Raw genomic sequence first — 13,427 nt, forward strand, 5'->3', positions numbered from 1 at the left:
GAACTTGGAGTCCAATGTTTGAGGGCAGGAAGCATCCAGCACGGGAGAAAGACGTAGGCTGGGGGTGCTAGGCCAGTCTCACCTTTTCACTTTTTCTGCCTGCTTTATATTCATTGGCAGCTGATTAGATTGTGCCCACCAGATTAAGGGTGGATCTGCCTTCTCCAGCCCACTGACTCAAATGTTAATCTCCTTTTGCAACATCCTCACAGACACACCTAGGATCAATACTTTGCATCCTTCAATCCAATCAAGTTGACACTAAGTATTAACCATCACAAGTCTACCCCTTGTCAACTTGAACCCATACACATCTCCTGAGATCATTCACAATCTCAAAGAAAGACAATAATGAGGTCATAACTGCACTAACATAATACAACCATCCTTCATACAACTGGAAACGCACCAACACCCAACCCAAATACTATTACATAAAGTTAACAATACTGAAATGCTGATAGGAAGTCAATAAATCTTATGTCACATGATAAAGGAAAAGGAAATGAAGATATTTTATTAGTACAAGTGTATAATGCACAAATATGTTATTAACTAAAGGAGAAAATACTCATGACAGTTACCGTCCTTGTTTCTGCAGCTGGTCATGTGGTCGCAGCTGGTATTGATGACTACCTTCTTCTACTACCCATTCTGTATTCCCTTTGCCTTTAGAAAGCACCTCAGCAGGTAGCAGATTTTTTCCTGGTGGAGTGAACCAAATCTTCATTTCTGAGGAGTCTGGACCATTTGTAGTCCTGCCTGGCTTGGGCTGTTGTAGTTTCCCATTGACCTTAATCACAGGGCATGGTAATACTATGAGACAGCCTAATGCATCTTCTGTATTCCATACATACTTCTCCTTACCTTCATTATGAAGTAGTAGACTGATTTCATCTTGATAGTCTGGGTCAGTCACCTCAGCAAACACTGTAACTCTCCTCTTAGCTTGACTTAAAGGTAGGAGGAGCCCAAGGTGGCTATCTTAACTTCCAGTTTAAAGGAATTGTTGTTGTGCTTCCTGGTGGCAGTGTTCCTTCCTCTGGAACTAAGACCTCTAGGCCAGCAGAACGTAATGTCACGGGAACAGGAAGCAAAAATTTTGCTAGTGGATCACTAGGGGTGATGGTGAGTGGTGCCACTTCCACTTTCACCCTGTGATTCCCAGACCCATAAATCCTGGCTATGGGAGAAACAGTATCATATATTGGACTCTGATTCAGAGCATACACAGCCTTTGGGAGAACTTTGTCCCAGCCCTGCAAAGTATTGTCACCTAGTTGGCATTGTAATTGTGACTTCAAAAGGCCATTCCACCATTCTATTAATCCAGCTGCTTCAGAGTGATAGGGAGCATGGAAGGAAGGACCAGTGAATTCCATGAGCATGAGCTCACTGCTTCACTTATTTAGCCATAAAGTGAGTGCCTTGGTCAGAGGCAATGCTGTGTGGAATACCATGATGGTAGATAAGGCACTCTGTGAGTCCATGGATGGTAGTCTTGCCAGAAGCACTGCAGGCAGGATAGGCAAACCCATATCCAGAGTAAGTGTCTATTCCAATGAGGACAAACCTCTGCCCTTTCCATGATAGAAGAGTTCCAATATAATCAACCTGCCACCAGGACACTGGCTGATCACCCCGAGGAATGGTGTCATATCGAGGGCTCAGTGTTGCTCTCTTCTGCTGGCAAATTGGGCACTCAGCAGTGGCCATAGCCAGGTCATCCTTGGTGAGTGGAAGTTCATGTTGCTGAGCCCATGCACAACCTCCATCCCTGCCACCATTGCCACTTTGTTCATGGGCCTGTTCGACAATGACAGGGGTGGCTGGGGAAAGAGGCTGAGTGGTGTCCGTAGGACAGGTCATCCTATCCACTTGATTATTAAAATCCTTCTCTGCCAAGGTCACCTGTTGGTGAGCACTCACATGCAATACAAATATCTTCACAGTTTTTGACTACTCAGAGAGGTCCATCAACATACCTCTTCCCCAAATTTCTTTGTCACCAATTTTCCAATCATGCTTCTTCCAAGTTCATGACCATCCAGCCAAACCATTGGCTACAGCCCACGAATCAATATATAATCGCACATCCGGCCATTTCTCCTTCCATGCAAAGTGTACAACCAGATGCACTGCTTGAAGTTCTGCCCACTGGGAAGATTTCTCTTCACTGCTGTCCTTCAGGGATGTCCTAGAAAGGGGCTGTCATGCTGCAGCTGTACACTTTTGGGTGGTGCCTGCATATTGTGCAGAACCCTCAGTGAACCAGGCCCTAGTCTTCTCTTCCTCTGTCAACTGATCATAGGGAATTCCCCATATATCTATGTATACATGTGTGTGCATATATATATATACATATAGAGTATATATGTATGTATAATACACATGTATGCATGCATATATGCATGTATAAATACACATGTATGCATGCATATATGCATGTATATATACACATGTGTGCATGCATATATGTATGTATATACACACATACATGTATATATACGCATGTATTCATGTATATGTGTATATACAAACATGTACACATGTATATACGCATACATGTATACGTGTATGCATGCATGTATAGATGTGTACGTGCATACATGTATACACGTGTGTGCACGCATGTATGCATGTATATACACTTACATGTATGCATATGTATATTTGTACACATACATGTACACACATGCATGCATGTATATGCACATGCATGTATACATGTGTGCATGCATGTGTGCATGTATATGTGCATGCATGTATACATATATACATGTATATATGTAAGTGTTCATATGTATACATGTATATGTACATGTGTATACATGTATACATGTGTGTATGCATGTGTACATACACATATGTATACGTGTAGATATGTATGTATGTATATGCATGTATGTGTGTATGTATATATGTGTGTATGTATGTGTGTATATACATGTATGCGTGTATATATGTATGTTTATATACATGTATGTGTGTATGTGTGTATATACATGTATGTGTATATGTGTACATGTTTACACATATGTATGTGTATACACGTATACACACGTATATTTGCATATACGTGTATACACACACGTGTATGTATGTATATATAAATGTGTATATATACATGTGTATACATATATAAATATATGTGTATATATACATATATGTGTATATATGTGTGTATATATGTCTGTGTGTGCATATATATGTATATATGAGTTCATAAATCTCTAGGTCCCACAATAGGCTGTCTGCAAGCTTGAGGGGCAAGGAGAGCTAGTTCAAGTCTCAAAACTGAAGAACTTGGAGTCTGATGTTTCAGGGCAGGAAGCATGCAGCACAGGAGAAAGATGTAGGCTGGGAGGCTAGGCCAGTCTCGCCTTTTCACGTTTTTCTGCCTGCTTTATTTTTGCTGGCAGCTGATTAGATTGTGCCTACCACATTAAGGGTGGGTCTGCCTTCCCCAGCCCACTGACTCAGATGTTAATCTCCTTTGGCAACACCCTCACAGACACACCTATACATCCTCCAATCCAGTCAAGTTGACACTCAGTTTTAACCATCACAGACTGTGTGTTAGACTCCTCTCCCACACATTGTATATCCAAACTAAGGATGAACTCAAGTGGTTTAGCCTAGGTGACGAGAAGGGTGGAGCTGCTGTAACTAGATGGAGATGGCTGAAGTAAGCAGGTCTGGGCAGGGGAAGGGGTTAGATTGAGAGTTTAGTTTTAGACAGATAGAAGATGCAGGGAAATGTCAAGTGAGCAGAAGGAATGCTTTAAGTTCAAATCTATAAGTATATATACTTGACATATGGTATTCAAAGCCTTGAGAACATAGGTAGTGCATTAATTCAAGCACCTCATGCCATATAATAAACGCATGCCTTACAGGAAGTTTTCAGAATGGAATAATGTTCTTCCAAAAATTGGTCCATTTCAGTGAAATAAAGAATCAAATCTGACAAGGAAACACAACAGAAAATTGAGTCACATAGAGCATTTGTGGCGGTTTGGCCAGAGCACTAATTTTAAATGGTGGTGGACTGAAGACTTTAATTACTTCGATCGACGGAACATTAGTTTTTAGATGACTGGAACTGAGCTATATACTTCTTGGAAACACTAAGGTTGTGTTAGGAAGGCAGCTTTGTTTAGGTTTGACTTTTGACAAAATTTCTTTACAGAAATATTCTGGAAGTTTAAGAATAATGTGTATAGATACCTCCTAACTACCCTTAAGGAAAATAAACATAGTATGATCTATTCTAATGGTTCTACAAGAACATGAGCTATATCCTAAGTTCAGGAACTGACAAGTTTTTTTCTTTAAAGGTCAAATAGTAAATATAATAAGCTTTGATAGTCATACATCTCTGTTTGGACTACTCAACCCTGCCATTGTAGTACAAACAGCCATAGGCAACACATAAATAAATAGGTATGGTTGTACTCCAATACAATTTTATTTACAAAGATAGGAAACAGGTGAGATTTGGCCCACTGGCTATAGTTTTCCTCTGTCCCACCTCCACACCCAATAGCTTTCCCCCTTCTTTGCAAAGGCTTAGAAAAACAGCTGTTTCAGTTTGGTGTACCTTACTATTCATGAATACGTTTTAAAATGTTAGTTTTTGCTGAGCCATCATTAGGTGTTCAAGCAATTTAGAAACGGATTAAATCAGTTAAAAGTTACTACAATAATTTGGGCAAGAAGTGCTAACACTTTTGAACAGGATACAACAATGAGGTAGTGGGATATGGTCATGTTGTGAATATGTTTGATTTTAGAAGCAACAAGGTTTGCAGGAGAGGAAGAATGGTGTTGAAGATGGTGCCAAGGATGTTGGTCCTCCCAACAAATGGTAGCTATGAGTATGATGTTTAATTATATTTATACATCTTACTTTCTTAACCTGGCTTCTGTAAGCATGCAATAAAAATGTTTTGCCCATCATCAGATCCTCATATCACTGCTTCATGGATAAGATACTCTTCATCTTACTGAGTAATGTATACCAAGAAAATCGTATTTTAGGCATTTTGTCATTTATTTTTGAGGGTGTACTTCATAAGCAATATCACAATAGCAGCATAATTATTTTCCCAATGTCAGCCCCCAGTTCTGGTTTTCTTTATTTTTCCTTTTGAGCCTTATTGGCTGATAAGAGGTCTCAGAGTAATAACACTAATGAGAATCTTTGTCATAGTGTGAGTTCCCTAGTGCATGACCTCTTCCTTTGAGCTCATCAATAGTCCACAGCACTAGTACACCCACTTGACAAAGTGACTCATCATCATTTGCATTTTGCTTTGACAGACTGATCATTAATATAAAGCCACCCATGCATGACTTTCTGAAGGACATATGAAGATGTTCATGGGCTGTTAAGGTGTGAATTTCTCAGAGAATTTAAATTATTCTAAGTTAAACTTCTAGGTCTTGCAGTGTGATCTTTGGTTGTCTTAGCACATTTTCTCTCTATAACAGAGTACCACAGACCGGGTAATTTATACGGAAAAGGTCTGGAGGCCGGGAAGTCCAAGGCTGAGGGGCTGCATCTGGTGAGGGTCTTCTTTCTGCATCATAACATGGCAGAAGGCATCACATAATGAGAAGCACTTGCACAAGAGAGAAACTGGGCAGAATTCCTTTTTATCAGGAACTCACTTCCTATGGTAACTAATCCATGCCTGTAATAATAGCATTAATCACAGGGGTGATAATGGATTACCTTTAATCCCCTCTTAAAGGTTTTACCTTTTATACTATCATATGGCAATGAAATTTCAACATGAGTTTTGGAAGGGACATTCAACCATAGCATTGGTTAACTGCAAAAACAATTGGGAAAACGAGCCCTATAAAACAACTCAATTTCAATCTACTTGAGAAAGGACTCAAATAGGTAAGGAATTGTTAACTGTGGTGCAACTTGCATTTAGGCAGCCTTAAGGTTTTGAGAAATTTTGGAAAATACGAATCAGCAGAAGACATTTATTTATTTATTCAGTAAGTATTTATTGAGCCCCTATTAAGTTCTAGGACTGTTCTAGATGCTGCGTATATGGAAATAAACTAGATAAACAAGGTACTTGCTCTTATGGAGTTTATTTCCCAGAATATATACTTAGATGAGGGTAAGACAGGTAATAAAAATGTAATCTAACAAGTGAGTAATTTGAGATAGTGATGAGTTATGAAGAACATATAATGGAGCATTGGGATAGAAAGTACACTGAGAATGGGGCTGCTTTACATAAGTTGTTCTTAAGAGATGATGCTTGAGCTGAGCCATGAATAATGACAGTTGCAAGAAAATTTAGTAGAAGACCATGTCAGACAAAGGAAAGGCAAGTTTAAAGGCCGAACAATGGAAATGAGCTTGGTTTATATGGGGACATGGCATCCTTTCAACCCGTTAGATATTTGCTGATTCACAATGACCAGTCAAAAAACTGAAAAGCTAATTGGAGTTTTTAGCCTTCTGAAATAAATATTGAGATTTTAAAAATTGGAGTTCAAAACTAGGATGACTGTCCAGTTTTCATGGGACTGAGGGGTTTCTCAGGATTTGGGGCTTTTAGTACTACAATTGGGAAAGTCTTAGATAAACTGGAAGAATTTTGTCAATCTTTCAAGGCCTAGCAAGATGAGTCCTCCTTAATACCCCGAGCTTTCATTGTGGACCCCTCAAAAGCTATATATAGTCTTTGTTGTCACGAAGGCTGAAACCTAGTCTTAAATAACATCCATCCCTATTCGGATTGTGGTAGTCTGCTTCTAGCTTAAACTGCAGCCTGGAAGGCTGAAAAGTGAGCACACCTTACAGCAGATTCATGGAGTCGGGGAAGATAAAAATTGGAGTCCTGGGATTTCCAAGGAATACTAGCCTTGATAAAAACCCAAGGCTTCTGGCTGGGACTCCTGAAAAACCACAATCAGGAAGATGTGCAAAGTGAAAAATAGACCAGCTCTCATAAAACCATGCCTCAAGTCACTCCAACTCCTGATTGGATTGGAGTGATATGCTACTGCCTAACTGCCTTACAGAAACAGAAGTAAATTATTTCTGAAAGAAGATAACATCATTCACATCCTCAAATTATTTCTATAATTTTTCAAACATTATTCCAACATTTGATCAAATATTATAAGGCAAATGTAGAGATAAGCCCATCAAAAAAAATCAAACAACATAAATAAATTCACAGGCAATCCAGACACTGGAGTTAACAAATTTGGGCTTAAAAATACCTGTGAAAGTTAAGTTTTTTTAAAAATCGAGAATTAGATTCAGAATCCTAACAGAGAACTAGAAGCTACACGAAAGAATCAAATGGATATTCTAGAACTAAAAAAATACAGTAAGAGAAATTAAAATCCCAATATATTTAACAGTGGATTAGTCACAACAATCAAGAGAGCATTAGTGAACTAAAATATAGCTCAGTAGAAAATTGTCATGAACTCTGAGTGTTCTGAGATTTTAGCCTACTTGCAAGCTAAGTTAGGCTGTCACAATTTCACAGATGCTGAAAGAAAGCATCAGACTGCTGTGTCAGAGACAAAGATACTACTCAAGGCTTTAGTTCCCCTGTAACCCACTCCCCATCCCCAGTCCCATGGGAGTGATACAGAGGTGAGTCTAAGTAGAGTCTGTTGACATAGTAGATCTGTGTCACTGCTGAGGAGTCTCAGGCTTAGGAAATCCCCAATCTTATGTGGGACTTCTAGCAAACCTGACCAATCTTTGTCTCAGAGGAGGACATTATCTTTATGATGCTGATGAAACAAAGTTACCCTCCACCCTAGAATGAAACACTACTTCTATCTTGGTTTGCTATACAAACATCCTTGAAAAGATCTACAAAATATATAGAAATGTCATGGAGAATTGTCCTTCAATAAAAATATATGAACTAAAAAACAGAAAGTAAAAAGACAGTCTCTAGAAATGAAAGAGAAGAAGCAATATTTGAAGAGACAATGGCAGGAAATCTTCTAAAACTAAAGACATCAAATTTCAGATTTCAGAAGTATCACACATCTCCTACAGAACTAGAAAAAATACCCTATGTATATAATAAACTATTGAAAACTAAATACAAAGAGAACAACATAAAAGCAGTGTGAAACAAAAGATGTATTACCTACAAAGGAGCAATTTTAGGACTGACAGCTAACTTCTCAACAGAAACAATGGAAACCAAAAGACAAAAAAAATAACGTTTAAAGTGGTACAGAAAACAACTGCAAACCTAGACTTTAAAAAAAAGTTGTGAGAAGATACACATAACATAAAATTTACCTTTTTAACCATTTTAAGAGTAAAGTTGGGCAGTATTAAATATATGTACATTATTGTGCAACCAATCTCTACAACTTGTTTGTGTTGTAAAACAGAAACTCTACCCCTGTTTGTTTTAATTCAGGCTACAATAGCAAGATATCATAGACTGTGTGGCTTAAACCACAAACATGTATTTCTCGCAGTTCTGGAGGTTAAGAAGACCAAGATTAGAGTGCCAGCAGATTTGGTGTCTGGTGTGAGTCCTCTTGGTTTGCAAATAGCTGCCTTCTTGCTGTATCCTCACATGGTGGTGAGAGAGAGATCATCTTTCTTATGTCTCCTCTTATAAAGGGCACACTGGTACTACTCATGAGAGCTCTACCTTTGTGACCTAACTACCTCCCAAAGTTGGTCCCACTTCCAACTACCAGCACAATGGGAATTAGGGTGTTAACATGGATTTGGGGTGAACATAACATTCAGTACATATAATTAAACAACCCCTTTTCTTCTTTCTCCTCCCCCCAGTGACCTGGCAATCACCATTCTACTTTCTGTTTCTATGTAATTGACTGCCTTAGATATCTCATATAAGTGTAATTATGTACTATTTGTCTTTTTGTGACTGGTATATTTCATTTAGCACAATGTCCTCAAAATTCATCTATGTTGCAACATGTGTCAATTTTCTTCTGTTTAAAGGTTGAACAATATTCTATTGTATATACATAAATAAAATTTTTAAACTATTTATCTATTAATGTATACTTGAATTCAAACCTAGAATTTTATACATTGTAAAAATATCCTTCAAAAGGGAATGTTAAATAAAGAAATTACCAAACAAGAACTAAGAGAATTTGTCATCAGCTTACCCATACTAAAGAAAATACTAAAAGGAGTTATTCAGTTAGAAGGAAAATAATTCCAGATGAAAATTCAGGAAAGAATAAAGAGTAATGAAAAGGGTAAATAAATATGTAGATAGAGCTAAATAAACAATAACTGCATAAAACAATAATAATTTATTGCTTAAAATACAGAGAGAATTAAGGGTTTAAAATATATAATTAAATGTTAACATATAACGCAGGAGAAAGATAAATGGAAATAAAGGTGCTTGCATTATCTTGAAATAGTAAACATAAGTACTAATTTATATTAGATTTTAATAAGTTAAGGATTCCTGTTATATATTCTAGGTTAAACAGTAAAAGAATAGTAAAATACTATATAATTAACAAGCAAATGTAAGAGCAAAACAAAATTTTTTAAAGAAATCCAGAAAGGAGAGAAAAGGAACACCATAGAACAGATGAAACAAATAGAAAACAAAACATGAGTGGTAGATTTAAAACCAAATATATCAGTGATTACATTAGATGTAAATGGAACCAATGTGCAAATAAAGACAAAGATTACCAGATTGTATACAAAAGCAAAGCCTAAGCTATATGCTGCTTAGAGGAGACGACTTTAAGTATAATGATATAGAAAGTTTAAAAATAAAATTGCAGAAAAATATATCCCACAGAAACAACCAAAATTGTATAAAAGCTAATTAGACATATTAAAATACGTATAATAAAATAATTAAAATACATATTAATATAATAGTTAAAATACAATACAAAACAAACATGTAGCTGTATAAATATCTGACAAAGTAGACTTTAAGAAAACAAGAAAGGGCTAAGAGCCAAGATGGCTGACTAGACACAGCCAAGAAAAGCTTCTCCCACCAAGAGAGCCTATTTTGGTCTCCCAACAAGACCATCAAGTAAACTGGCACCCTCTTTAGAAAGAGGGCATTGAGAGTGAACAGAAAGAGGACACAGACCGCAGAGTGAAAGGGGAGGGAGGATTAGTGGGGCATGCCTGTAATCCATCTATTCAGGAGGCTGAGGCAGGAGAATTGCTTGAACCCAGGAGATAGAGGTTGCAATGAGCCAAGATCATACCATTGCACTCCAGCCTGGGCAACAAGAGTGAAACTCCATCTCAGAAAAAAAATAAAACAAAACAAAACAAAAAAATTTGAAAAAGAAAGGAAGGAAGTTGGGAACCCTGCATGGGGTTGCTGAGCCTCAGGACTTGTTCTTGGCCCTGAGCAGCCCCTAGGGAAGGAGCGAGTGAAGTAGATATGGAGTGGCCCACTCTCACCATCAACCTCCAGAATCCTAAGCTGCAGGAGACCCCACACCCCCATGGACATCTGAGCTGGCAGAGATAACTACCCAGAGAGTTGAAACAGACAGGACTCCAGCCTGTGCAGAGCCCAGATTTGGCATGGGAACAGCTGCAATGGAGCACAGCCATAGGTGTCAATCCACCAAGGATGGCCATACTCCTGAAGGTGACTTTAGCCTTTGTTAACTCTCAGACCTGGACAGAGCAGGGCACCTGTGGTGCTAAAAGTTAGAATAGGTGATTACCTTTGAAGAGAAAGGGGTTAGTGACTAGAAGCTGGTATGAGGGGGGCCTTCGGGAGTGCTGTTGATTCAGTTTCTTAATCTGCATTGTTATACGGTGAGTTCAATTTGTAAAAGTTTGTACATTAATGTTTCCTGCACTTTTCTGTATATATTTTATCTTCAATTAAAAAGTATATTATATGAAAAAAGGAAGCACATCAAAGCATGACACTTACATAGTAGGACAGATGTAAATTGGGGTAAAATTATCAGAAAAACAATTTAAATGGTATAAAAGCTATAACAGTTAAAATACAATACATTATTAGTAAAACAAACAAAGGAATCAACAAAAAGACCACTAGGAGGTAGAGATGTTCTTAACAAAGTTCTGAGAGTTAGAAGTGCCACCTCAGTGTTGACCCCCTGTAACAGTGTAGAACCAGAGCAATAGAGTAGAACCTTTATCCTTCTACATTCCCACTACCATCCTGTCCTCCTCGTATGCCTAGGAGTCTGTTTTCCCCAAGGTATCTGAAACCACAGTGGGGAGAAATTTACAAAGCAAATAGCCACAGAGCTTCAAGGCAGCAAAAGCAGCAGTTTGGTCATAGCAAATTTTCTAAGCCATCATTATCTCCATATGTTCATGAACCTGAATTATGCTTGATTTGAGCTTCGAATTGAAAAATGCCTTGAGATTGTTTAATCAGAATTCTAGGAATGTGGAAAATTTAAAAATCATTAGATCATAATGGGAAAATTTTTGTCTATGAAAATTTTTACCAAATATAAAAGAAAGGAAATGACAGACAATATGACTGAATAAAGAGGCAAATTGTAAAAATAAGTCTAAGTGGCTAGAAATTCAGAAAATTTATCTGTTTTCTAGTTTAAAAATTAAAAAATGACATTTGTACATACTTAATTGAAGTAACATATAACATTACAAAGAACTTCAAGACTTTGTTTCCTAATATGGGTGCAAGAAGCATCACAAGAGAAGATGGAATATAAAAATAATGTTTGGCTGAGTAAGAATTTTCTGTCATTTTTGCATTTAAAGCAAAAGAAGGAAGGGACAAGTAAAATGAATACCTATATAATTTAATATCAAGGTTCAAATAAGAAAGATACTGATTGATTTTTGATGCTTACAATTTTATAATTTTAACTTTTCATTTTACTATCGAAAACCAACAGCTTCTGAGCAACTTTTGAAATTATTATATTACCATTTGAGATTGCAAGAGGAATTTTTTTTTTCAGTCTTCAAAAACAAGTCCTCAGTTTAGAGAAGGAAATTGAGGGTAGTTCATTCCCTTATGTGTTTTCTTTTGAGACACACCCTGCATTATATTTAGCCTCTCTAAAAAGCTTTGAATGTGAACAACTGTAGGGTGAGGACTTGTCCCGGAGACTCTTTTTTTTTCTTTTTTTAAATATTTATTATACTTTAAATTCTAGGGTACATGTGCAAAACGTGTAGGTTTGATACATAGGTATACGTGTGTCAAGCTGGTTTGCTGCACCCATCAACTTGTCATTTACATTAGGTATTTCTCCTAATGTTATCTCTCCCCCAGCCCCCCACCCCCCAACAGGCCCCAGTGTCTGACGTTCCCCTCCCTGTGTCCATGTGTTCTCATCATTCAGTTTCCACCTATGAGTGAGAACATGCGGTGTTTCATTTTCTGTCCTTGTAATATTTTGCTGAGAATGATGGTTTCCAGCTTCATCCATGTCCCTGCAAAGGACATGAACTCATCCTTTTTTATGGCTGCATAGTATTCCATGGTGTATATGTGCCACATTTTCTTAATCCAGTCTATCATTGATGGGCATTTGGGTTGGTTCCAAGTCTTTGCTATTGTGAATAGTGCTGCAATAACATATGTGTGCATGTGTCTTTAGAGTAGCATGATTTATAATCCTGTGGGTGTATATCCAGGAATGGGATTGCTGGGTCAAATAGTATTTCTAGTTCTAGATCCTTGAGGAATCCTGGCTCTACTTTGCATAGATTATTCCATGATGCCAAGCAAAACACAGTTAGGAGAAATCCTGGCAGTAGAAATTCTTTATAATTCTGAAAATCTGTAGTTTATTTTTTTATCTGAAGGGCTAAGGGTTTTAGAATTTGTATTCCATAGAATTCTTACCCTTTGATGCACAAAAGTTTATTATAGTTTCCAAACTTTATTTGGATAACCCTATTTCAAACAAAATTTAGTAGAACTTTTGCATAATAATAGCTAACGATTATTTAGAGCTTACCATGTGTCAGACTGTTCACAAAGCATTTGACACTGGCTATCTCATTTCATCTCATACAAATTCTGTGATGTAGGTAATGCTATTATCCCAATTTTACAGATAGAGAAACTGAAGCAGGAGGGTTAATTAACTTGCCACATAATAGAAATGAGTTGGTTTAGTTGCAGCCTGCAAGCTGGGCTGCTCAGTCATGGGAGCTGGTCCTAAGGCCCTTGGTGAGAAAACCATGATGAAGAAGGAAGTGCACAGGCCAAGAAGTCACCGTGCCTGATTTGATCAGAGAACCTGTGAGCCAGCTCAGAGAATTTAATCTATTTTTCCCCCCTAGAGACAGGGTCTCACTCTGTCACCTAGCCTAGAGCACAGTGGCTAGATATAGCTCATTGCAGCCTCGAACTCCTAGGTTCAAGCGATCCTCCTGCCTCAGCCTCCTGAGT

The sequence above is a fragment of the Pan paniscus genome, chromosome 2 (genome assembly GCF_029289425.2).
Source record: "Pan paniscus chromosome 2, NHGRI_mPanPan1-v2.0_pri, whole genome shotgun sequence".
Lineage (NCBI taxonomy): Eukaryota > Metazoa > Chordata > Mammalia > Primates > Hominidae > Pan > Pan paniscus.